The sequence below is a fragment of the Aquarana catesbeiana genome, linkage group LG05 (genome assembly GCF_042186555.1).
Source record: "Aquarana catesbeiana isolate 2022-GZ linkage group LG05, ASM4218655v1, whole genome shotgun sequence".
NCBI classification, from domain to species: Eukaryota; Metazoa; Chordata; class Amphibia; order Anura; family Ranidae; genus Aquarana; species Aquarana catesbeiana.
In genome coordinates this window covers 408467039-408491988 of record NC_133328.1, presented here as the reverse complement: position 1 = coordinate 408491988, position 24950 = coordinate 408467039, and positions in this window count along the sequence as shown.

Below are 24950 nucleotides of genomic sequence, written 5' to 3'. Positions count from 1 at the left end.
AAAATAGTGGGTGTTGCAACCTTTTTTTTCCTCACAGTATTTGCGCAGCGATTTTTCAAATGCATTTTTTGGAAAAAAAACAATTTTTTTCATTTTAATGCACTAAAACACACTATATTGCCCAAATGTTTGATGAAATAAAAAAGATGATCTTATGCCGAGTACATGCATACCAAACACAACATGCTTTAAAATTGTGCACAAACGTGCAGTGGTGACAAACTACACACATGTTTGAGGCGGAGCTACGCACTTACGTCATTTCCGGGTACGGAGCGAGAGAGCCTGGAACGCAGCTGGACCGCATGCTGCGGTGAATTACTTCCTGGCTTTCGGCTTCACCCATAGTGTAGTGTTACATGCTTTTAATTTCTCCCATGTGGGGAGCTTTTTTATGGTAATAAAGTTTTAATTTAATTACTACACTATGAGGTGGCATCTCTTTTTATGAGGATTTCTTTGGGGATCCCTGTCTTGGACGTGGTATAAGGAGGTGGTACAAAGAGGCTATTTGGAAACGCCTGGGAGAGAGGACATCCTATCTCAGTGACCACGGGATATCGGCCAAGAGGACGGGATTGGGATCCTGAAGTGTCTGTTACCCCTGCAGGGGCAGTGGGAGTCGGTGAGTGGGGAGCCAAAAGGGGGAGCACAGAAGTCACGGATTTTTCATCTATAAGGGCACCACAGTCACCAAACTCTTGGAACTTTTTTTTTTTTTTTTTTCTCATCTGCTAATTGCAATCTGGGACGTATCACGTGTGACAGTTTTTTGTGTTTTTTAATATTTTTTATTATTTTTTCTTTATTCAATATGTTGAGACACATTGTGTAGATCATTTGGATACATATTTTTTGGATTTGATTGCACTGGTATACAACTTTTTTGCATATTTATATACATATAATTTTCTGCTATTTGCAGTTTGGGATGCATTACTTGTGACAGAACATTTTTTCTATCCATATAAGCTATTATACATTTTGCAGATCATTTGGGTACATAATAATAATTTTTTGGATTTGATTGCACTGGTATATTATACTAATTTTTATATTTTTTGCATATATATATGTTGGAATCATCATATTAGCTGCATAGTGTATCAGCAGCCACACCTAGTGGTACTTTTTGGAAATTACCTGGGCATATAGGTATATGGTACCTAATTAGGGTCTTCTTCACGTTTCGTATCACATATATTTTACCAGTTATGGGGGCACTTATATGATTATTTATCACTGTTTGTGTATGGTATAGTTCATATCGGTCACATTATTATCAAGTACACACTTTATAAGGAAGCGCCATACCTCTATTTAAAATTTCATATATATGTTAGTCCTCTTTGAGGGCTTAACTAAAGGTGGCAGCATACCTTTCTTTCTTATTTCTTTTTCCTTTTCCCCCTTTTTCTCTCTTTGGGGTTCTTTACCCCCTGCACCTTCTATTACTAACCCCCTTCCCCTCCCCCCTCCCCACCCCCTTGGTCTTTTTCCTCCTCCCTCTTGTTTCCATATCTTGTCCCCCTCTTTCTGTCCTAAGCGCAGAGGTTTTGTGTTTTTTGTTCACACATGTTTAAAAGCCTTTAAAAACCTTTACAGGTTACCACTTTAGATTTACAGGTCTACTGCTAAAATTACTGCCCTCGATCTGACCTTCGCAGTGATACCTCACATGCATGGTGCAATTGCTACTTTCATATGACACCAGACTGATGATTGCTTTCGCCTTTGTGCCTGAGCACGGGGGGGACAGGGGTGCTTTTTTTTTTTTTTTAATTTATTTTGCTTTTTTGTTTTATTTTAAACTGTTCCTTTCATTTATTTATTTTTTTTATTATGTTTTATGTTATCTCAGGGAATGTAAATATCCCCTATGATAGCAATAGGTAGTGACAGGTAGTGACAGGTACTCTTTTTTGAAAAAATTGGGGTCTATTAGACCCTAGTCCTCTCCTCTGCCCTCAAAGCATCTGACCACACTAAGATCGGTGTGATTAATTGCTTTTCCAATTTCCCAATGGCACTGTTTTCTAGCCGGTGAAACCTAAGTCATGAAATGCTCGTAGCTTCCGGTTTCTTAGGCCATAGAGATGATTGGAACCATTCTGGTCTCTAATCAGCTCTATGGTCAGCTGGTGCATTCTCGGGTTCCCTGTTGGGACAAGGGAGCCCGAGAAAACCATGGAAGACGATGGGGGGGTGTTCCCTCCCACTGCTTGTAAAAGCAGTCTAGAGGCTAATTAGCCACTAGGATTGCTTTTACATCAAAGCTGACCGCTGGCTGAAAAGAGTGATACCAAGATGATCATTCTGGTATAACCACTCAAAGTCCAGCAACATACCAGTACATTGCTGGTCCTTGTTGGGCATATATTGTAATGTTCTTTTTTTATGCAGCCTGTGGGTTGAACGAAAAAAAGAGATTGATTGGTGGGTATGCCCACCATTAGAATACCGCCCTTCATCCACCCACTTCTAATGATGAGCATACATGCACCATTTTCTTTTAACTGTGGTGGTGAAATCACCTCCTACAGTGCTGGAGTCGCTGATTTACGTATCCTTAGGAGCAAACGCTGTTGCTGTCAAGATAAATAAATCAGTGCTGCAGCTGAATGGCATACCTGCTAATAATGGTTAACAATAAAACAAAGTAATATTACAGTGTAACAGTTATGCCCTGTACACACGATTGGACATTCCGACAACAAAACCGTGGATTTTTTTCCAACGGATGTTGGCTCAAACTTGTCTTGCATACACACCGTCGCAAAAATGTTGTCGGAAATTCCAATCACCAAGAACGCGGTGACTTACAACACGTACAATGGCACTATAAAAAGGAAGTTCAATACAAAGTGCGCCACCCTTTGGGCTCCTTCTGCTAATCTCGTGTTTATCTCGTGTTAGTAGAAGTTTGGTGAGAGACGATTTGCGCTTTTCAGACTCGTGCTTTTCAGTTCGTTACTGCTCTTCAGTTTGTGCTTGTAGGTTCATATCTGTTCTTCAGTGCATGTTGTCAGTTCATTCCTGTCTTTCAGTGCGTTCTATTTAATAGATCGTGTATGTGTTTTTCAGTGCGTTCTTGTCGGCTCGTTTCTGATTTTCAGCTCGCTCTTCTCAGACCTTTCTGATTTTCAGTGCGTTCTGAGAGTTCTTGCTTTGACCCAAGTCCAGTCCATGAACAGGGCGAGTAGGAGTTCATGAACGAAGAATTGGTTGCTCCAGTGTGACCAATTCTCGCATATGCCTTTGTTGCGGGAGATCCGTGAGAATAATCCTGAGGATTTCAGGAATTATCTCCAGATGACGGACCCCGTTTTTCACCGTTTGTTGGCTTTGCTGTCCCCTTATATTATGAAGCAGGACACCTGTATGCAGCAAACCATCACTCTAGAACAAAGGCTAGTCGCCACCTTGCGGTACTTGGCGACTGCAGGACATCAAGTTCTCGACAGGCATCTCCCCCCAGGCTCTGAGGATCATTATTCCAGAGATCTGTTTTGCCATTATACAGGTCCTGCAGAAGGAGTATATTAAGGTAAATTTTCTCCTTTATCATCACATTCTATGTATTTAATGTTTGCTAATGTATTGTATTTATTTCATTATTCCCTAATTACCATGATTGTAATATGCTGTGAATGTCCTCTTTATCCCCATGCATGCTGGAAGCTTTTAATGCTCCTTTTTTTGTCCTTCATGCATATTTGCCTTCACTAACCTCCCCAGCATGCTATCCTGGGTCCATGCACACCTAGCCTAGTCACTTAACAATGTTTTTTGTCAGCTCCATTGTAGTGGTTACCCTGAACACCCCCTAAAATGTGTCCAATGTTATTGTTGTCCTTAAATTCAGACATAGTGCAAGAGGCTTTCTTTTTTTGGGGGGCCCAAACTCATTTGGAACCCTCCCTACCCCCCAACCGCTAAGTCAACCAATACCAATCTGCTGATTTTGCCCAACCCATACACACTATACCTACCTCTTTTGTGGTCAGATTTATGGATGAATTCTCCAAAGTATGTAGTGCAAGGGCCAGCCTGAATACTTTCAAATGGTACTGTTTAAAGTTTTTTTCTCCTATTATCCTGATAAGTAATTGCAGAATGTAAAAATGTGCTTCAATTTGTACAGTGTGTCATATTTTTGTATTATGACACTTCTTATCTGTCCAGTGGGCTGCCAATAGTGTAAGTAAGGAGGGTCTGGCCAAAGTAACACACATTAGTTATGCATTCAGCTCTCAATGAAGTGGAGAGGGTTACCTGTCCAAAACATCCCCCCACCCTAAAATTTTTACAATGGGAGGCTGTGAAGAATCTTGTAAGTGGACCTTATACTTTTGTCTTTAAATACTCCTTAAACTAAATGTTATACTTATGGTAGCCAAGAATGTTTGTGTCTAGTCTACTTGCAATATTATGTGCAAAAGTACTATTTTTTTTTCTTGTTTGACTCCACAGTTTCATTCAAACCCATAGGAATGGCAGACTGTGGCATCCCAGTTTGCCCAGCAGGGGGACTTTCCTAACTGTGGAGGGGCAATAGATGGAAAGCACGTGCACATCATCCCACCCCCCAACTCGGGGTCGTACTATTATAATTATAAAGGGTTTAATAGTATTGTGTTGTTGGCAGTGGTGTTGGCGACATACGAGTTCCTGTATGTGGATGTGGGGAAATGTCGGATGGTGGAGTCATCGCCAAGATGGAGTTCTTCCGATGTCTCCAGAATGGCAGCTTGGGCTTGCCACCTCCGGAAGATAATGTGGCTGGTCTCCCGTTTGTGTTCATCGCTGATGAAGCGTTTGGGCTGGGTGACCATCTCATGAGGCCATTCCCGATGAGGACCCTCACCCCAGAGCAAAGGGTTTTTAACTACCGGATGGCCAGAGCCAGAAGAGTCGTGGAAAATGCATTTGGAATAATAGCCAGCAGCTTCCGCCTATTTCTGACAGCGATACTCCTGGCAGAATATAAACTATATTGTCCTTGCCTGCTGCATTCTCCACAATTACCTCAGAAAAAATGCAACAAACTATATGGCCTCAGTTGGGACTGAGGCCGGATTTCAAAATACTAATCTGACAACACTTGAACCTGGTCATCCTGGCTTGACCCCCCAAAGCGCCTGCGAAGTTGACTATCTCAAGTACTTTGCTGGTAGGGTTGATGTGCCAGAGAATCTTTAAAACATTTTTTAAATAAATATTTTTTATAAACTGAAATAATATTTCGTTTGATTTACTGATTGTGTTTCTTTTAGCTGTCTCCTAGGTTCTCCAATGGCCTTTTTTTGGCCATTTTCTTCAATAGTGCAAATGTAATTTATTTGATACATGTGGTGACAATCTCTTCTTCAGCTAACTATTATGTGGTGGGTCTGCTACACACACATTGTTTTTGTTGTTAATGTATGTAATGCATTAATGATAAAAATAATCATCCTTTTCAGCACCATGAATTAATTGCTTTCAGTCCCTAAAATGGCCTGATTTGGGCAAATTTTAGAGCACTGTGGGGGTTATTTACTAAAGGAAAAGTCACTTTGCACTACAAGGGCACTGCAAGTGTACTTGAAAGTGCACTGAAACTGCACTTGTAGTGCAAAGTGGAGTTGCCTTTAGTAAATACCCCCATTGTCACTGTAAACACCAACTTACTTCAAAAACTGGTATTGAGCATTGAAAGAAGAAGCCACACATTGTTGAGTATAAAACATTTTACTCAGTGCACATTCACCCGAAAAGGGTTTTTTAACAAACCAACATCTTTGGTGTATAACATTTTTATGTTTGACAGTAGAAATATCCTTTTTTTTGGTTAACCACTTCAGCCCCGGACCATTTTGCTGCCCAAAGACCAGAGCACTTTTTGCGATTCAGCGCTGCGTCACTTTAACTGACAATTGCATGGTCATGCGAAGTGGCTCCCAAACAAGATTGATGTCATTTTTTTCCCAGAAATAGAGCTTTCTTTTGGTGGTATTTGATCACCTCTGCGGTTTTTATTTTTTGCGCTATAAACAAAAATAGAGCGACAATTTTGAAAAAGACGCATTATTTTTAACTTTTTTGCTATAATAAATATCCCCAAAAAATATATAAAAAAATATTTTTTATCCTCAGTTTAGGCCGATACGTATTCTTCTACATATTTTTGGTAAAAAAAATCGCAATAAGGGTTTATTGATTGGTTTGTGCAAAAGTTATAGCGTCTACAAAATAGGGGATAGTTTTATGGCATTTTTAATAATAATTTTTTTTTACTAGTAATGATGGTGATCTGCGATTTTTATCATGACTACGGCATTATGGCAGACACATCGGACAATTTTGACACATTTTTGGGACCATTGTAATTTTTACAGCGATCAGTGCTATAAAATTGCACTGATTACTATAAAAATGACACTGGCAGTGAAGGGGTTAACCACTAGGGGGCTAGGGAGAGGTTAAGTATGTCCTAGGGAGTGATTCTAACTGTGGGGGGGAGGGGCTGTGTGTGACACATCACTGATCATAGCTCCCGATCACAGGGAGCTATGATCAGTGACAGTGTCACTAGGCAGAACGGGGAGATGCTTGTTTATATTAGCATCTCCCCATTCTTCCTCTCCGTGAGATGATCGCTGGTATCTCCGCGGACATCGAGTCCGTGGAACCCACGATCCTACTCAGGGAGCTCACCGCGCACATGCGATGGAACAGCGGCAAATTCAAAGGGACGTACAGGTACGCCCATTTGCGCAGCTGTGCCATTCTGCCGACGTATAAGTACATGCGGCAGTCAGCAAGCGGTTAAACAGGCATGTTTAAAACTATAACATACTCAACTCAGGAACTTACAAAGTTCAACTTTGATAAAGTGAAGGCCATATCAGACATTAGTATGTCCAAACTGTGTTGATCTTGCCTTCATCAGATGGGGTGATGTCACCCCTGTAGAAGCCAAATTTTGAAGATGCACATAAATTGGGAGTCAAAATGTGGATTTCCCTTCTGATCCCATGCCTAATGTCAACATGTGCTAGCTCCCATCATGGGGGTTCAATGGACGCGTGCAACCCCTTCCTCTCACCTACTTTAGTTGTGAGGGAGGGGTTGCACCCACAAAACGCATACATTGATATCGCGTGATGGCAGATAGCACATGCTGACACACTGTGTGCATCTTCAAAATTTGGCTTTCAAATTACTTTAAAATTTTTTGAAAAATAAAAAATATAACGACAAACTGTAAGAATTTTTGGGTGTTTTAGATTCTGCCTAAAACATCAATGATGTTATTGAGTCTTTTTTCAACATCATTGATGTTTTCCTTGATCTTCTCTAATTCCCGATTGCACACCATTATCTCCCCGATGAGGGGAGACTTGCACTGTTGAAATGAGTTTCTTCTTCCACAACATCCACATCACCTAAAAATAAATAAACACACCATGTATTATAAATATGCAGGCATACATCTATTACCTGAAGCTGTGGTCTCAGACACTGACCTGTTGTGGTGACTATTTTGCCCAATTCATGAACCTCTCCTCCCTCCACATCCTCAGGGTGTGTGGGGATTTCCCCTTCTTTAGGAGGTGTGGTGTTCTTGGTGTCCTCAGATGTCCAGAGTCTTTTCTCCCCTATGTAAAAAAAAAAAAAGGTATACTTAGCACACAGATATTTGAGGCAAAAAATAGCAATATGAAACATTGCTTGGATGTGTCGTACAATTGTCTGTTTTGGCAGAGTTCCAATCTGAAGGCCATTCTTAAAGCTGGAATACTTACCTGTTTTGGTAAAGTTTCACACATGGAGAGACCTCTAGTATCCACTGGAGCACCTGTGTGGGACACCCTAAAAAGGGTGTTCTGGTGTCCCACACTAGTGCCCCTGCGTCCAGATGTGTAAACAGCTGCTGAGTGTCCTCTCTTTACACTGAATCAAGTTTGCATTTCATTCTAGTTACAAACCCATCTAGACAACAATGTACTAAACGTATTTTAATACAAATAGGCCTGAACAAATGTAGTTAACCTGCATCTGCCAAAAACATTGTATTAGTGGTCGAACGGACGATGTTTACTATGAACGATTACTGTGCCCACGAACCTGAAACTTGCCATTTTAACCGCCATTTTAAACTGTCTAACAGTAAAGAAAAGCACATGGAGCAGCATGCAAGTAATAATAATAGCAACACAGGACAAATACTTACTTTTTAGAAGCAGTTTCCTGATCCTTCTGTACTGATCGTGCTCCCTCAATTTCAGGTCTGACCAGCGTTTCCTCAATTGCTCCTTGGATCGTCGTACCCCAAAATTCCTGTGCAGACTTCTCACAACTTTAGTCATGATCTTGGCCTTTCTCACATTTGGGTTTGGGTAAGGTCCATACTTCCCATTATAGTCGGCCCTCTTCAAGATGTCCACCATCTCCACGATCTCTACAAAGAACATATTTGAGGCCTTATATCTCCTCCAGGATCAGGACGTTTCTGGCTCTGGGCTTTCCTCATTGTTGCTGCTATTATCATGCACCTGTTGTCTCTCCGCCATGTGCTCTCCCACTGCGCCGAAAGAGAAGAAGCGGGAAATATACTAGAAAGAAGGTCAGGGGCGGAGTTTCACACATGCACAGTGTAAATAAAGCATAACACTCGTGCATCGTACGTACAATCTGTGAGCGGAGGAAGGAGTAGCATAAGCGCCGATCGTGCTAACGAAGGTACAATTTTAACTTGGGGCATCAGTGGTTAGTGGCCTATACTGCTTATAGATCGAGGCCTATAATTGGACAAGTTTAGGAGAGTTTAGCCTGACATTAGGGTTTGTCTTGTGTTGTGTCTTGCAGAGAATATGGATAAATTTAATGACCACGACTTCCTCCCCAACTTCATTGATAAGTACAGGGAGCTGCCCTGTCTGTGGTAAGTGAAACACCCATTTTATAATAACAAAATAAAAAGAAAGGCAGCGATGAATCAACTGTTGGAATTGGTGAAGCCGGTGATTCCCATGGCAAACATCCCCTATTTGAAGTGGAAAATTGGAGGCCAGAGGAGCACATATAATAGGGAGCGTAAGAAGTTCCAGGATTCCATGAGATCAGGAGCAGCAGCAGATGACGTTTATGTACCCAGGCTCTGGTACTAGGACAGACTGCATTTTTTGTCAGACCAGAGTGAACCCAGGCAATCACTCTCAACCCTTCCTTTAACACTTCCTTCCACTCTTCCACCTCAGCTGAGGCTTCCGATGTACAACCTGGGCCTTCCACCCAGGAAGAAGATGTGGAGGAGCCCAGCTTGAGCCAAGTTTAGCATTGTTCAACATATTTCTTGTCCAAAAATTGAATGATGTTAACTAGATGCTATTATTGATCACTAATTTCTGATTTAACAAAGTGGTTTACATATCAATAGACAGTAGTAGCCAAAAATGATTGGGACAAGAATGAAAAATGCTGGGGTCAGAATGATAGTCTATTTTATATTTGTTAACATTCAATTTGCAACAGTCATGAGCTCAAAATTGTGTGTGATTGATGACCAAAAAACTATAACTATGTCCCATTTTCATACACAGGAAAGTCTCAGCCACGAGGAAGCCATGGAAAGTGGCAGCCAGGAGGTGGTGGGGGAAAGTGGTAGCCAGGAGGTGGCTGGGCCCAGTAGCCTGACCAAAGTGCAGGTTCCTCCCCTCCGCCTTCCAACAAAAAGGCCCAGGAAGGGGAGGAACGTGGAGGAATCAGCGTTTGGTTTGATTCGGCAGGCTACTGCAGTCCTCACAAACAGCCCTGGTGTCCAGGAGGCCTTTGGCTGTATGATGGCCAGTAAGACTCAAGAAAAGGAGGAGGGCCAATGCCTCATCTTAGAGGAGGTCATATTTCAGGCCCTAAATAAGGGGTGAGGGGCCAACTCACCAACAAAAGTCATGTATGTGAGTTGAACCATACTCCTCCTCCACCTCCTGCCAGAACTCCAACACCACAGCCACAGCCTGGAAGGAAGCGTGGAAGGAAGCCAAGAGAGTGATGGTCTGGGTTCGGTCTGGTCTGGCAAGAGACGCAGGCTGTGGTAAGACCACAGCCTGGGGATATATATGTCATCTGCTGCTACTCCCGATCTCTTGGAGTCCTGGACCGGATTGTGCTCCCTATTAAATGGACTCCTCAGGCTACCAATTTTGCCTGTCAAATAATTGATGTCTGCCCTGGGGTACAAAGGCTTCGCCAAGTTCAACAGTTTATCCAGCGTTGCCTTCTTCTTTAGTTTGTTATGACCCCTAATATTTTTTTTTTTTTTTTTTTAAATACTTGTCTATGTGTTTTACTTCAAAAAGGACAGTTTGTTTGTGAGTAGGCAGGTACATTTCAAAAACACAATGTCAAATTAACAAGGGACATAAACACCAACCAACCTCTTTTAGGTTAAAACGTGCAAGATAATAATGGTGTTGTGGTAACTTGACACACAAAAAAACAAAAAAAATTCAGGAGATCTTGATTAAAAAAAAAAAAAAAGGAGATCACTATAAAAAAAATAATAAACATTATTCTGGAGATCTGGCGAAAAAAAAAAAAAAGATTATTCAGGAGATCATGAAAAATAATAAAGAAATCAGTTGTCAGAACTATGTGTGAATATCAGCAGCAAAACAACTTCATTATTCTAGCATTATAAAGAAGAAGAGAATTTGCTGCATTGAAAGATTTAAAAATTTGCAGCGTGATGAATGTGCTATCTCCATTACGAGCGTAAGTTTTACAAGACCGAGCACTTCCGTCTCGTACTTGATTCAGAGCATGCGTGGAATTTTGTGCCTTGGACTTGTGTACACACATTCGGAATTTCCGACAACAACGTTTTTGGTTGGAAAATTCGAGAACCTGCTCTCAAACATTTGCTGTCGGAAATTCTGACAGCAAAGGTCCGATGGAGCATACACAGAGTCGGAATTTCCTACAACAAGCTCACATCAAACATTTGTTGTCGGAAATTCCGGCCGTGTGTATGCAGCATAAGGCTTACCATACCTGCAAAGCAAATACAATAAAACATAGTCAAAATAAAACATTACAGTTCTAAAATACAGTAACAAAAGAGAGAGCATTAGAGCAGACAACAGAGAGAGAACAATAAAGAGAACAACAGAGAGAAGAAAAATAAAACCACAACTATTTTTGGCTTTTTTATGTTTTATTTTTTTTGTGTTATTGTGTGTTTTTTTTATTTTTTTAAATTTTTTTTCACTTTTATATAAACTGTAAATGTTCCAGATTAGGGTCTCTCAAAATGTGATGGTCATCACATCTTTCGAGACCCTGTGTTAGTATGCCTAGGACTGTGCAATGCTGTACCCTACGCTAATATTCCACTAGTGTGTGGCAGCGTTCGAAACAGTGACCAATGCAAAGACCAGGTTGGTCAGGACAGGAAGGACAATAAAAGCGGGTGTCACACCTATATCCGCGCTTTCTACAGACACAACATCTTCTTTGGGGGTTTCTTTGGGTAGGGGTACCAGAGAGGACATGCGAGAAATGCCTCTCATGCAGCCGGCTTACTGCATTTGGATTGGGAAGTTGGGCCACAGCACCTTCTGGAAACAGAAGGGCTGTGATGATCTCTTCCTAGAATTTAAGGAATGATCCAGTTCGTCCTGAAGCTTTGTATAGTACATAAGCATTCAGCAGAGCCAATTGAAATAAGTATACAGACACTTTTTTGTACCAGCATCTAGCCTTACGGGCAATTCGGTATGGCGCCAACAACTGGTCGTTGAGGTCCACCCATCCCATATTAAGGTTATATTCGTGGACACAGAGGGGTTTCTCCACATCACCAGTCGCCGTAGGAATTTGAACCGTCCTGTCTGCATGAAGGGAGGACAGAACGAAAACATTCTTATTATCCCTCCACTTCACAGGGAGCAAATTATTACATCTCAAGCAGGCTCCCTCCCCAGCCTAAGATGGGAATCTACAAGCTGCTGGGGTAAGCCCCGGCGATTAGATCACACGATGCCATATGCACCAATTTTGTGATCAAACAAGTGACTAAAAAGTGTCACGCTTGTGTAATAATTGTCCACATACAGGTGGTACCCCTTTCTGAATGAGGGTGACACCAAGTCCCACACAATCTTACAAACGCTCCCTATGTAGTCTTGGCAGTTCTCTGTCTCTACATGCTGTAACTATCTCTTCCCTCGTAAACCATAAAACTATATGTATAGCCTATGGCCCTATCACAGAGCTTATACATCTTGACCCCATACCTGGCACGCTTGCTGGGAAGATACTGTTTGAATGGCAAGCGGCCAGAAAACTTAATCAGGGACCCATCAACGCAGACAACTTGATGGGGAGTAAACAAGGCTGCAAACTGTTGGTTGAATTGAAGTGGTTTACAAGGGGCTGAATTTTGTAGAGCCGATCAAATTCAGGGTCACCCTGAGGACGAAAGAGTTCATTGACTTTGAAATGCATGAACCGCAAGATCTGCTCATATCGTGTCCTGGTCATGGAGGCAGAGAACACGGGCATATGGTGAATTGGGTCAGTGGACCAATATGACTGGAACTCACTCTTTTTAGTTATGTCCATGAGGAGGGATAGGCCCAGGAAGGTCTTAAATTCTGAAACCGTAATTGGTTTCCATTCTCTGGCAAGGGTCAGCTGGGGATTAGCGACGATGAATTGAGCAGCATAAAAATTGCTTTGGTCCACAATAGATCTATAGAGATCGTCCGTGAAAAACAGCGAATAAAGATCAAGTGACATAAAATCAACTGTTTCCACCTGAATTCCGGGTTGGCCGGTGAATGGGGGCAGTATGGGTGCAGCAGAAGTGGTGGGCTCGAATTAGGATTGGCGAATGAAGCAGGAAGTGCACTATGGGCTCGACGGGCTTGTCTTTGTCTTTTTTTTTATAATTGTAATTTTTATTAGATTTTTTCTTTTTCATAGGAAAAAAAAACAGTGTTACAGAGTATACATATGTATAGGTTATAACATGAGATACAAAGGTACAAATATAAGTGTCCGTGTGTACAGAGCACAAAGCTGCTCCATATGTCATATCAGAGAATAAGAGCAACTCATGGATAATAACTATTAACAAAACAGAAGTCAAATAAAAAGACAAAAGCGAATTTATGGTATACAAGAAGAGGAGGCATCACCTCGTATATAAAATACAGACCATATGGAAGCAGGTTATAATGTACTGGCTGACAGGGGTGTTCCATATTCCGATTGATCCCAGGGATCCCAAATTTTATTGAATTGGAGAATGTTATCATGCACAGAGGCCGTCAAGTACTCCATCCTCCGAATCTCAGCTATCAATTGTAAGAATCTAGACCACGGAGGGGGGAGAGTTCGACAGCCAACATAATGGAATGACCTTTTGGCAGCTAGAAGGATATATGAAATCAGCCTATTGCCCCTTGTGGTAATACCAGAAAAAGGGAGGCCTAAAAGGTAATGTAGGGGATCAAGCAGAAGGAACACGTCCACCACTCTTTGTATTAATTGTATCACTTCATGCCAAAAGGGCTGGACCATAGAACATTGCCAAAAAATGTGAAATAAAGAGCCAGTACCAGTCCCACAACGCCAGCAATGTGCCAGGATTGAGGGATCATACTTATGTATAACTTCAGGAGTTTTTATACCAAAGCATGAGGATCTTAATGGACGTTTCTCTTTGGAGTACACATTTAGAGTACTTGAAAGTGGAAGACCACACCCTATCCCACAACTGTAAGGGGATGGGCCTGCCTATCAACTGAGCCCATCTCCTCATATATAGATGAGTAGTCTCAGTGAGAGGGGTTGACTCATGGAGGATATGATGAATAGATGATATTAGATGTAGTTGTTGGGGTCCCTGAGCACACAAGTTTGTAAATAGGATCTATGGGAGGAGAGGGAGTCCATATCAAGGAGCATGGGTGTACCGGTATAACACACCTTTCTCGATGAGGGACCAATGGTTAGGTGCCTGTAAAGAGGACCAGGACACTATAACCCTTAGATGTGCGGCATAGTAATATTTGACAATATCCGGTGCTCCCAATCCCCCCCTAGATCTTTTAGCAAAAACCACCAAACTTGCTATGCAATGAGCCCTGTCCCTGTCCCAATTCCTCTGGATTATTTTAGGTTGAGGAGTGGGAATGGCAACAGGTAATGTTTTAAAATGGTACAATATCCTAGGTAAAACAGACATTTTTAGAACGTTAATACTGCCAAGGAGGGATAGGGGAAGTTTCGTCCAGCTTTGTAAGGATTTGTTAATGTCCAGGAACAAAGGGGGGTAATTTACAGAATAAAGGGAAGAGTAAGGGGGGTAAGAAAGATACCCAGGTACTTGAGGGAAGTGGTGCACCACTTGTAGGGATAGGCATTCTTGAGCTGAGATAACAAAGAGGGTGGGATATGTATCGAAAGAGCTTCAGTTTTGGAGGTGTTAACCTTGTTGCCCGAGATGGCACCAAAGGCGGAGAGTAAGTTATGTAGTGAAGGGAGGGATAACAGTGGTCTAGTGATAGTCAGCAGTATATAATCTGCGAAGAGTGATAGTTTATACTCCCCCTGACGCATCACCACCCCACGAATGTCCGGGTATGTACGGATGGACTTGGCCAAGGGTTCCAAACACAAGATAAAAAGTAGTGGTGATAAAGGGCAACCCTGACGAGTTCCATTTGTCATTGGGAAGCCAAGCGACAGGAAAGAGGACATCTGTACCTGGGCTGTGACCCTAGAGTATAAAGCCTCTAAAGCTTTTAGGAAAGGTCCTCCAAAGCCATAAGCATGCAGGGTAGAGAACATATAAGGCCAACTCAGCCTGTCAAATGCTTTTTGCGTGTCCAGACTTAAAACAAGAGCCTGGCGCAAAGATCTATCAAGGAGATCAATCAGGTCTATAGTTCGGCTGGTGTTATCCCCGGTGTGTCTGCTGGGGACAAAGTCCACCTGATCTCTGTTGATCAATTTAGGGATAAGTCTGGACAGTCTGGATGCAAGAATTTTTGGAAATATTTTGTAATCTGAATTTAAAAGGGCTATGGGCCTGTAATTATCTGGAATGGAGGGGCCCTTACCAGGTTTGGGAATAACAGAAATGTTTGAGTGGGAAAATTGGGGAGGTGGGGGTTGTCCTTTGAGTATAGATTCATAGAGAGTCAACATGTGGGGAGAAATTATGTCAATGAAGGTTTTATAGTAGAAATAGGGTAATCTGTCAGGGCCAGGGGATTTGTGTAGCGGGAGATCTTTAATAATAGTTAGGATTTCTTCTGCAGTTATGGCTGAGTTTAACCACTTGAGGTCCGGGCCATAGCCGAATGACGGCTACAGCGCGGACCTCAATCTCGGGGAGGACGTCATATGATGTCCTCCCCTATGCACGCGCACCGCGCGCACCCTGCAGGGCGCGCGGCGTGCACGCTGTGATCACCGAGTCACGGAGACTCAGATGATCACAGATCCGCGTAAGGGGCCGGTCCCGGCCCCTTACCATGTGATCAGCTGTCAGCCAATGACAGCTGGTCACATGATGTAAACAAAAGCTCGGTGATCGGTTTCATTTTCTCCTCACGCTGACAGCATGAGGAGGAAAAAAAAGCCGATCACCGGCTTATGTCAAAGGGACATCGGTCCCGAAGAGGAAGGAGGCACAGATGCCTCACCTGTGCCTCCAAGTGCCATCTGCCAGTGCCCACAGTGCCCACAAGTGCCACCTATTAAAGCCCACAAGTGCCACCTATCAATGCCCACAAGTGCCACCTATCAATGCCCACAAGTGCCACCTATTAGTGCCACCTAGCAGTGCTGCCATCAATCAGTGCCCAATCAGTGCCCAACACTGCCACCCATCAGTGCCCATAACCGCCACCCATCAGTGCCCATCACTGCCACCTATCGGTGCCCATCAGTGCCGCCTCATCAGCGTACATCAACGAAGGAGAAAAATTAACTGTTTGCAAAAATTGATAACAAAATATAAAAAAAAATATAATTAAAAAAAAAAAATTCTGTCTTTTTAACAAAAAATAAAAACCGTAGAGGTGATCAAATACCATCAAAAGAAAGCTCTATTTGTGGGAAAAAAATGATAAAAATTTCATTTGGGTACTGTGTTGTATGACTGCGTAATTGTCATTCAAAGTGCGACAGCGCTGAAAGCTGAAAATTGGTCTGGACAGGAGGGGGGTTTAAGTGCCCAGTAAGCAAGTGGTTAAGCTAGCTAAATGTCATGTACCAGATAAGACCAAAACTGTGTGGACTGCAACAGAGGAAACCCAGACGTGTATAAGTGAAAATATAAATGATATATTAAAGATAAATGAATAAATATAACACAACCACCTCCAATATCACTTAGTGCACCACAACCAATACAAAACAGAACCCCACAAATAATAATAACAAAACAAATATATACAAGTAAGGGAAATACCGTGATCATAAACAGAGCCAGGCCAGGGTCGTCAACGGGAGGTCAGCAGCTGGGGAAGGGAAACAAACAGGACAAGAGAGGATGGATGGATCACACGAGGGATGGGTCAGATTCAAGGCTCAGGGTCCAGAGCAAGGAAACAGACAGGGAACAGGAACAACAGGAATCAGATCTCAGGAACAGGAACCAGGAATTGGGTTTCAGGAATCAGGTAAACAGGATGCAGGCTGCAGGTCAGGGCTCAAGGAAAATACCAAGGCAAGAAGAGAGTATACTTGCCGGGTATTTATACTGCAGCTGCTAATTAAGGTCAGGTGACACCTGTCTGCAGAGGGGAATACCTGCTCCATTCTGCCAGGATTCCTCCGCTGGTGGACGCCAGTACTGCGGCCCAAAGGTGACAGAATACCAGCAGGAAAAAGCTCTTCTGACAGCTCCAAACTGCCAGGAGACACCTGCTGGTGGACCTCAGTACTGCATGCCAAATGATAGATATTTCCAGCGGAGGGGACCTTTCCTGACACTAAATCAGTTGAGGACAGTTGCGGGAGCTTTATGTTGGAGAAGAATTCCTCAAATTTACCCTGGGTGAAATTGAAATTATTGTCAGGAGTCAGACAATTGTACAGTTTGTGGTAAAATTTACCAAATATTTTGCACATCTCTTGGGGACAATGGGTTTTGGTTCCGTCAGGTTGGGAGAGAAAGTCAGGGAACGAGTTAAATAGACGTGGACGCAACTTATTGACTAATATCCTATGAGGCTTATTAGAATACTCATAAAATTTTCGTTTTGTCCAGAGTAATGTCTTGGCTGCCCTTCCGAGTTGTGCTAAATTGATTTGTTCTCTAAGGGAGGTAACCTTACGTAGCTTTAACACTGTGGGACTGCACAACAGCTGTCATTCAGCAGTCATTAAATTGGCCGAGAGAGACTGCAAATGTTTATGCCTGTCCTTTTTCAGAGGGGAACTCTCTGCTATACACTCACCACGAAAAACAGCCTTGTGGGCCTCCCACAGCATAGAAAAATCAGGTACAGATCCTACATTGAGCTGAAAGAATTCTTTTAGGCCTGTTGCTAATTTATGGCATGAAACCTCACATTGTAAAAGGTGGTCATTGAGCAGCCAATGACACGACCTAGTGTATGTCTGGGAGAATGTAAGATTTAGCGTGATGGGAGCATGATCAGACCATATAATGGGAGAAATGTAAGATTCAGTTACATAAGGGATGAGGGGAGCAGAAATAAAGAAATGATCAAGGCGAGAGTACATTTTATGGGCTGCAGAGTAGAATGTGAATTGGTTAGCGGAGGGGTGTTTAATCCTCCATGAGTCAAAGAGTTGTTGAGATCTAATACATTTACGAAATGAAGTAGCTTGGGATGAGATTTTCCATGAGGGAGTATCTTTGAACAAAGTTTGTCTGTCTTTAGTGGGGGACATGACCAGATTGAAGTCCCCCCCAACAATCATGAAGGGTTGGGAATGGTAGTGAGGGGAGTCAAAGAGTTTGTTGAGGAAATCAATCTGGCCAGTATTGGGAGCATATAAATTGACTAGAGTGAAGGAGGAATTCATATAGTCACAATCAAGGATGAGAAATCTCCCACGAAGATCTGCATGGGTATCCTTAACCCTGATAGAACATGATCTCCAAATCAGAATTGCTACTCCTGCCTTGCCTGTGGAATCAGAGGCGAGGCAGGAGGTGGGGAAGAGTTTTGAAGCAAACTTGAGTGAGCCGCCAGCGCGAAAATGTGTCTCTTGGATCTGCTCCTGAGGATCTGAACTCCTTAAGAGCTATCCAATGTTTCCGAATGGAGGCCAGACCCTTTACATTATAGGACATGATCCTTAAAGCCATATGTGTGATATTTGCCTGGAAGCTCGTGTGATACTAAAAAGCTTAGGAGGGAACAAAACATAGAGGACAAAGGAAAAGGAATAAAGTTGGGTAGGTTCACAGATGTACACAATTAGCCCCTCAATACCTGCACAACAACAAATATACCATGTAGAGAGAAAAAAAACATGAAAAAATAAAAAGAAAAGCGAATAAAAATAAATTTGCGACCTAAGCCTACTGAGCTGGCATCTGAGCATGGACACAAAAAAAAGACAAAATCAAAGTCATGAATAACTGAAAACAACAGAAAAAAAACAAAACCTTCGGCTGATTGCCTGAGATATAGCCATATCTCAGGGGGCCCTGAAAAACATCAGAGGCCAGGTAGGAACACATGAGGGCCTCCATCAGGGGATTCCAAAGAGAGAGGGAGGGGGTCCGTCAGCCCTCCTTGTGAACTTGTCAGTAGCTGTATTTGCCAGGCAAGATCAATCCTGATAGATCAAAAGTAATGTCAGCAGAGAGTAAAAAGGAATAAAACAGGAACAACTGTCAATACAATGGTGTGGCAATGACAGTAACAATAGTAATAATAAAACCCCAAGGGTTGGAAAAACATTACCCCAAATAAAACGTGGGGCAAGTTATAAACCTTTAGTCCAGAGCACTGAACTGTGTTTCTCTTGGACTATGGAGAAGACAGGAACAATTTTGAGCCCGAGGGTTCCCTGTAAGGGCATCAAGGAGGTTGCTTGGAGAATCGAGGATGTTGAGGTGTGGATAGTTGTTTCTTTGATCGACTCCTCACGGGGTCCAGACATGACTAGGAGCGGTAGGGAATGGATGAGCTTGGGCCTGAGAAGGTAGTAGGTCCACTTCCGGTATAGGGGGGAGACCCAGGCTTTTTATAAAAGCTTCTCCTTCTTGGGGCTCGCAGAGACTGTGTTGGACACCATCCTTGGATACAATGACGCAAAAGGGAAAGCCCCAATAATAAGGGACTTGATGGCGTTGCAAATGAGATGTGATTGGGCGCAGATTCCTTCGTTTGGCAAGGTTGATGGGAGAGAGGTCACTGAAGATCTGTAATTTTGCCCCATTGTACACAAGCTGAGATTTATTTTGTGTGGCCAGGGTTAGTGCCTCTTTGCTCTCATAATAATGAAACCTCACAATAACATCTCTGGGCCTAGCTCCAACCGGAGGTTTTGGGTCCAGAGAACGGTGGGCTCTGTCAAGGCGCCAGTCCACATCTACTTTCGTGGGGGCCATGGTGTTGAAAAGACCCAGGAGGAAAGGGCGCAATGCGGAGTCTTCCACTGTTTCAGGCAAATTCTGCCATCTTTCCCTAAGTCCTCTTCCTGCAATTGTAGTTGGGACACTGTATGTCTCAGGTTATAGTTTTCCTCCTCAATAGCCTGCACATAGCTAACCATTTTGTCAAATTTGTATTCAAGGGCATCAGTACGTTCCCCAATTTGATTTATTTCCCCTCTCAATTCTGCTGTCAACTTGCTCACCTCTGTGGAAACAGTATGGGTGATCTGCTGGAGAAGAAGCTGCAGCTTAGCATCAAGGTTTGCATCCAGGATGGCTGGTGTAAGAGTCTCTTGTGGAGGGGAGGGGGAGAAATCCAGGCACTGGGTGACAACTGGTGGATGTTTATCAGCTTCGTCCGTTCCCAGGAGTGGGTCCATTGAGGCGAAAGGGGTTGGGTAATATATGGCATATTCGTGCCGGTACACCACCCAAACAGCGGATTTTAGTACTTCTTCTGCTGACCAATTTTTCCCATGGGGTGCCTACAAGGTACAGCGATCAATTAGGCTTACCCCCGGCACTTTATATAGCTTATGTAGCTGTTCGGAGGTCTCGGAGACTTGACGGAGCCCTGAGCCCACTCAGAAGACTTCCTCCATCTTAGAAGCCGCGCATGCGCCCCCTTTGTCTTCTTCTTGGTGGCAGCGGGACACTACCCATGCTAGCCACCTCACCAGCTTGAACTGCACTTATGGGACTTGCCATGTCACCCTGTGATACTGCAGTGCTGGATGTACGACCAGGATGTATTAGGCCGCTGGTGCTTGCCAGTTCACCAGAAGGATGAGCGGCACTAGTACTGGGTCTCTGCTCCATACGAGAGCCCTGCGGTTCTTGCACCTCAACGACAGCAGAAGAACAGGGTCTGGTACACCTGACCTTGGCAGGAACCACAACTCCATCGTCAGAGCTATCTGTCATGGTGCCGCTGCTGTCTACAGGTTCGTATTCTGAGCCTTAATCTGACAGATGAGTGACGTCCTCTTCACTATCTGTCATGCTCAGAAACGTTTAGGCTTCACTACTGTACCTTCGATTTGACATTTTGGTCTCTAAATTGACTGGTACAGTAGTGAGACTCACAACAAAAAAAAGCACCTGACTGTTAGTGACTGATTCAAACGCTACCAAAAAAACTGTTAGCGTTCACAGGGATCAGGCCTGATTCTGCGAATGATGCAGTTATGTGTGTTGTGTTTTTGTAAGTGACAGTGATCGATTGATACTGCACTTGGGTGGGCTGGGCTGGGCAGAGGGGCTAAACGCAGGTGGCTACAGGTATCTGGGCTGATCCCACTAACACTGATATAGTTCTGATCAGATAAGATATTGATCTGTTCAGACACTATACTACTAAGGGAGGTGTATGGTGTGTGCATAGGTGTTAACGCTACTGGCACTAATCTGACACTGCCTGGGGCGACGCAGACCCTGACTGACTCTAAAACCTAACTGATGTCACCCGCCGAGTGATCAGGGGGTTAAACCTTTGTTGGGTAATATATGGCAGGTGCCCTGAAGCCATAAAAAATCTAGCTAACCAGTGTCACCCGTGACACTTATACAGTGATCACTCATGACAGGGGATGATCAAGGGGTTAAACCTTTATTAGGGGGATTAGGGGGGTCCCTAGACATATCTGGGCCTACCACTAATTACCCTAACACTGATTAGTGTCACTAATGACACCAGTACAGTGCTAAAAAAAAATCTGAACACTGCACTGGGTGACACAGTGACAGGGGGTGAAGGGGTTAACTGGAGGGGTAATCGGAGGGTGAATGGGGGGTGGCAAGTGTACCTATGTGAATTGGTGTCAGTGTAGTATTGGTGCACTTACTGTGAGATGTTCTCTCTCCTCGGTCTGGAACAGAAAAGACCGACAAGTGGAGAGTCGACATCACTTCCCCTGCTGTGTTTACACTTACACATCCAGGGGAAGGATCTCATTCACCAGGAGCGATCACCAGCTCCAGGCCAGATTTCATTGGCCTGGGCCTGGGGATTGATCGCTTCTGGATCGAATCCGATTGTCCCGCCCGACATAACATAACAGCGATTTGCCTGCACATGCCATTCGGCCGCAGTAAAACTGCGGCGGCTGGTCGGGAAGCGGTTAAAGTAGCATGGATTTTGGGGAAACACAAAAGACCATTTACCGACGGTACATTTGTAAAGGAGTGCTTGAATGCTGCTGCTGAAACTTTACTTGAGGGTAAACAAAAAGATGAGCTGTGTGAAAAACCAACCAAATCCCACTGTCAGGGTCAACAGCACAAAAAAGACTGAAATATTAACAGAGGATGAATTGACACAACTTGATGCAGCTATTCAGATTGTGGTATGCATTTTTTTAGCCATTGATGAATCAACAGATATAGCTGATAATGCCGAGCTATTGGTGTATGTAAGATTTTTTCACAAAGAAACAAAAGAACTCTGTGAGGACCTGATAGGTGTAACACCACTTGAGACACACACAAGAGGACATTAAGGAGATTCTGATAAAGGAAGTTAGATCTGATAAAAGTGGTCTCAGTCACCAGAGATGATGCCCCTGCCTTGGTTGGAAAGGAGAGAGGACCAGTGGCACGACTGAGAGAAGAAAACCCTGACCTTATTGCTTACCACTGCATCATTCAGAGTGTCCTGTGTTCCATTCTATCAGAAAAGTTTATAGTAATCATGGACACAATGATGAAACTCATCAACTTCCTCAGGGTATCCTCATCCCATCAATATTTTTTACTAAGAGAGTTTCTTAAAAGAAGTTTAGGCAAATGCAAATTACCTTTTACTTTACAGCAATGTTAGATGGCTGAGTAAATGTAGTGTTTTGAATGCTTTTGGTCCATTCAAACAGAAGTAGCAGCTTTCTTAATGCAACTCAAAAGTCAGAAAGCAAAACAGTTTTCAATGTTTTTACAAGATGAGAGCACAATGGATAATATTGCTTTCCTAGTTGACATAACATCACACCTTAATGAACTCAATTTAAAGATCCAGGGCAAGAACATTGTGATTTGATGACCACTGTCCGCTCCTTCCAGAGAAAACTGGATTTGTTCAGGGAAGATCTTCAAGGAGAGTGCTTGCATTTCACAAAGGTGAAAGAACAGATTAAAGGAAAGAGATGTTTCACCTTTTGTTGACTTCATAAATAAACTGATTGGAGACTTCAGTAAAAGGTTTGACAGCTTCAATCTTGGACAGCAGATCCTCCTGTTCATCCACCATCCATTCCTCATTAAAGATGTCAGAATGTTTTCAAAGGAGGTGATGCAGACGTTCAAGTGGGCACATGAGGGATCTCTACAGACAGAAATGATTGATCTGCAAACAAATGTAGCACTAAAAGAGCACTTTGGAGGAACTGATCTTGCTAACTTCTGGCTACAGACTGTGTCTGAGACGGATTTCCCTTGCCTAATCAAGGTAGCACAACACACCTTGACTATGTTTGGATCTACATACAGCTGTGAATCAGCTTTCTCCACTATGAACATTATTAAAACAAAGTATTGTTCCAGGCTCACCAATGAGCACCTACATATTAGATATGTGCAATTTGTTTCGTTCTGAATTTTTTTTTTAACGAATTTCAACAAACTCATTAATTCGGATATATACGAATTAACGAAGATCCGCTTAACAAATTTTTCCTCATATTCGCAAATTTGAATATTCAAAAATTTGTAAATTAGTAAATTCCTAAATTCGAAAATTTTGAAATTCAAAAATTGGGAAATTTGAAAATCTGAAAACCCTAAAATTAAAAAATCTGAAATAATAACTTAACTATTACTAACTATTAAATTATAGGTATTGAAATTTCCTTTCAAATTTGGCTATTAGTGAACGTAACGTATACAAATTTATCCGAAGTTACGAATTATCCGAAATAATGAATGCCGTATCTAAACGAATGGAACGTAACAAATTAATAATAATAAATAATAATAACTTTTTAATATCATTATTATTTATTATTAATTTGTTCTGTTCCATTTGTTTAGATTTGTTATTTCGAATAATTTGTAACTTTGTATAAATTCGTATTTGTTACATTCACTAACAGCCAAATTTGAAAGGAAATTCCAATACCTATAATTTATTAGTTAGTTAGTATTAGTTAGTTAGTTAGTCATTCTTTAGAATTTTCGGATTTTCTTTCTCATTTTTGGATTTTCAAATTTCCAAATTTCCAAATTTCCAAATTTTCGAATTTACGAATTTAGAATTTACACATTTTCTAATTTACAAATTGCGATCATAACAAAAAAACACGAAACCCCCCCCTCCAAAACGAATCAAAAGAAAACACAAATTTTTCGGCAGTGCACATGTCTACTACATATGTGCATGAGAATGGCAGTAACTCAATTTAGGCCAAGGTTAAAACTATTGGCAGGACAATCAAAACCCATTTTTCTCACTAGACAGGGAAGGTTTTTGGGTGGGAAAAACTATTTAAATAAAAACGGAGGATTATTTGTGCACTTTTTCAAATTGACTCCTTTAGTTGTTTAAGTCAGCAGGTGCTATTTTCTTTTACTTGAGAAATGGATGTGCTTTTTATGTTTTTTTTTTTAAAGTTATTGATTTGTTTCCAGGTTGTTTCTGTTCTGGTAAAGATGGTTGTTTGTTTTCCATAGAAAGACATGAGCAAATGTGAAGCTATCCTAGTTCCAACTGTCCACATGTTTAATGTCATAACTGAAACTTGGCAATAAATATTGTTGAAATGCTATGGAAATTGTACATTTCTCATATTTTAATAGACATACAGTGACTACAATCTTTCTGAGTCATAGCACAGACTTGAGATTTGGACCTCGGCCCAAAGAAAATTTTAGCGATCGGACCTCCTTGAATTTTAATTCAATACCCCTGAGATAGGCAGTTAGTACATTCAGGACTGATCCGTTTTCAAATATATATATATTTTGTAGACTCTATAGTTTTCACACAGAGTAAACAATTCACACTGATATGGGTTATTTTTTACCAAATAAATGTAGCATAATACATTTTGGCCTAAATTTACGAGGAAAGTTTATTTATTTGCAACATTTTATAGCAAAAACAAAAAAAAAAATTTTTCAAAATTCTTGGTATTTTTTCACTTAATAAAAACCCTAGTGGTGATTAAATACCACCAAAAGAAAGCTCTATCTGTCTCAAAAAATGATAAACATTCATTTAAGTACAGTGTTTTTGTTATTATCATCCAAAGTGTTACAGTGCTAAAAGATGAAAAATTGCTTGGACAGGAAGGGGATGAAAGTGTCCAGTCAAAAC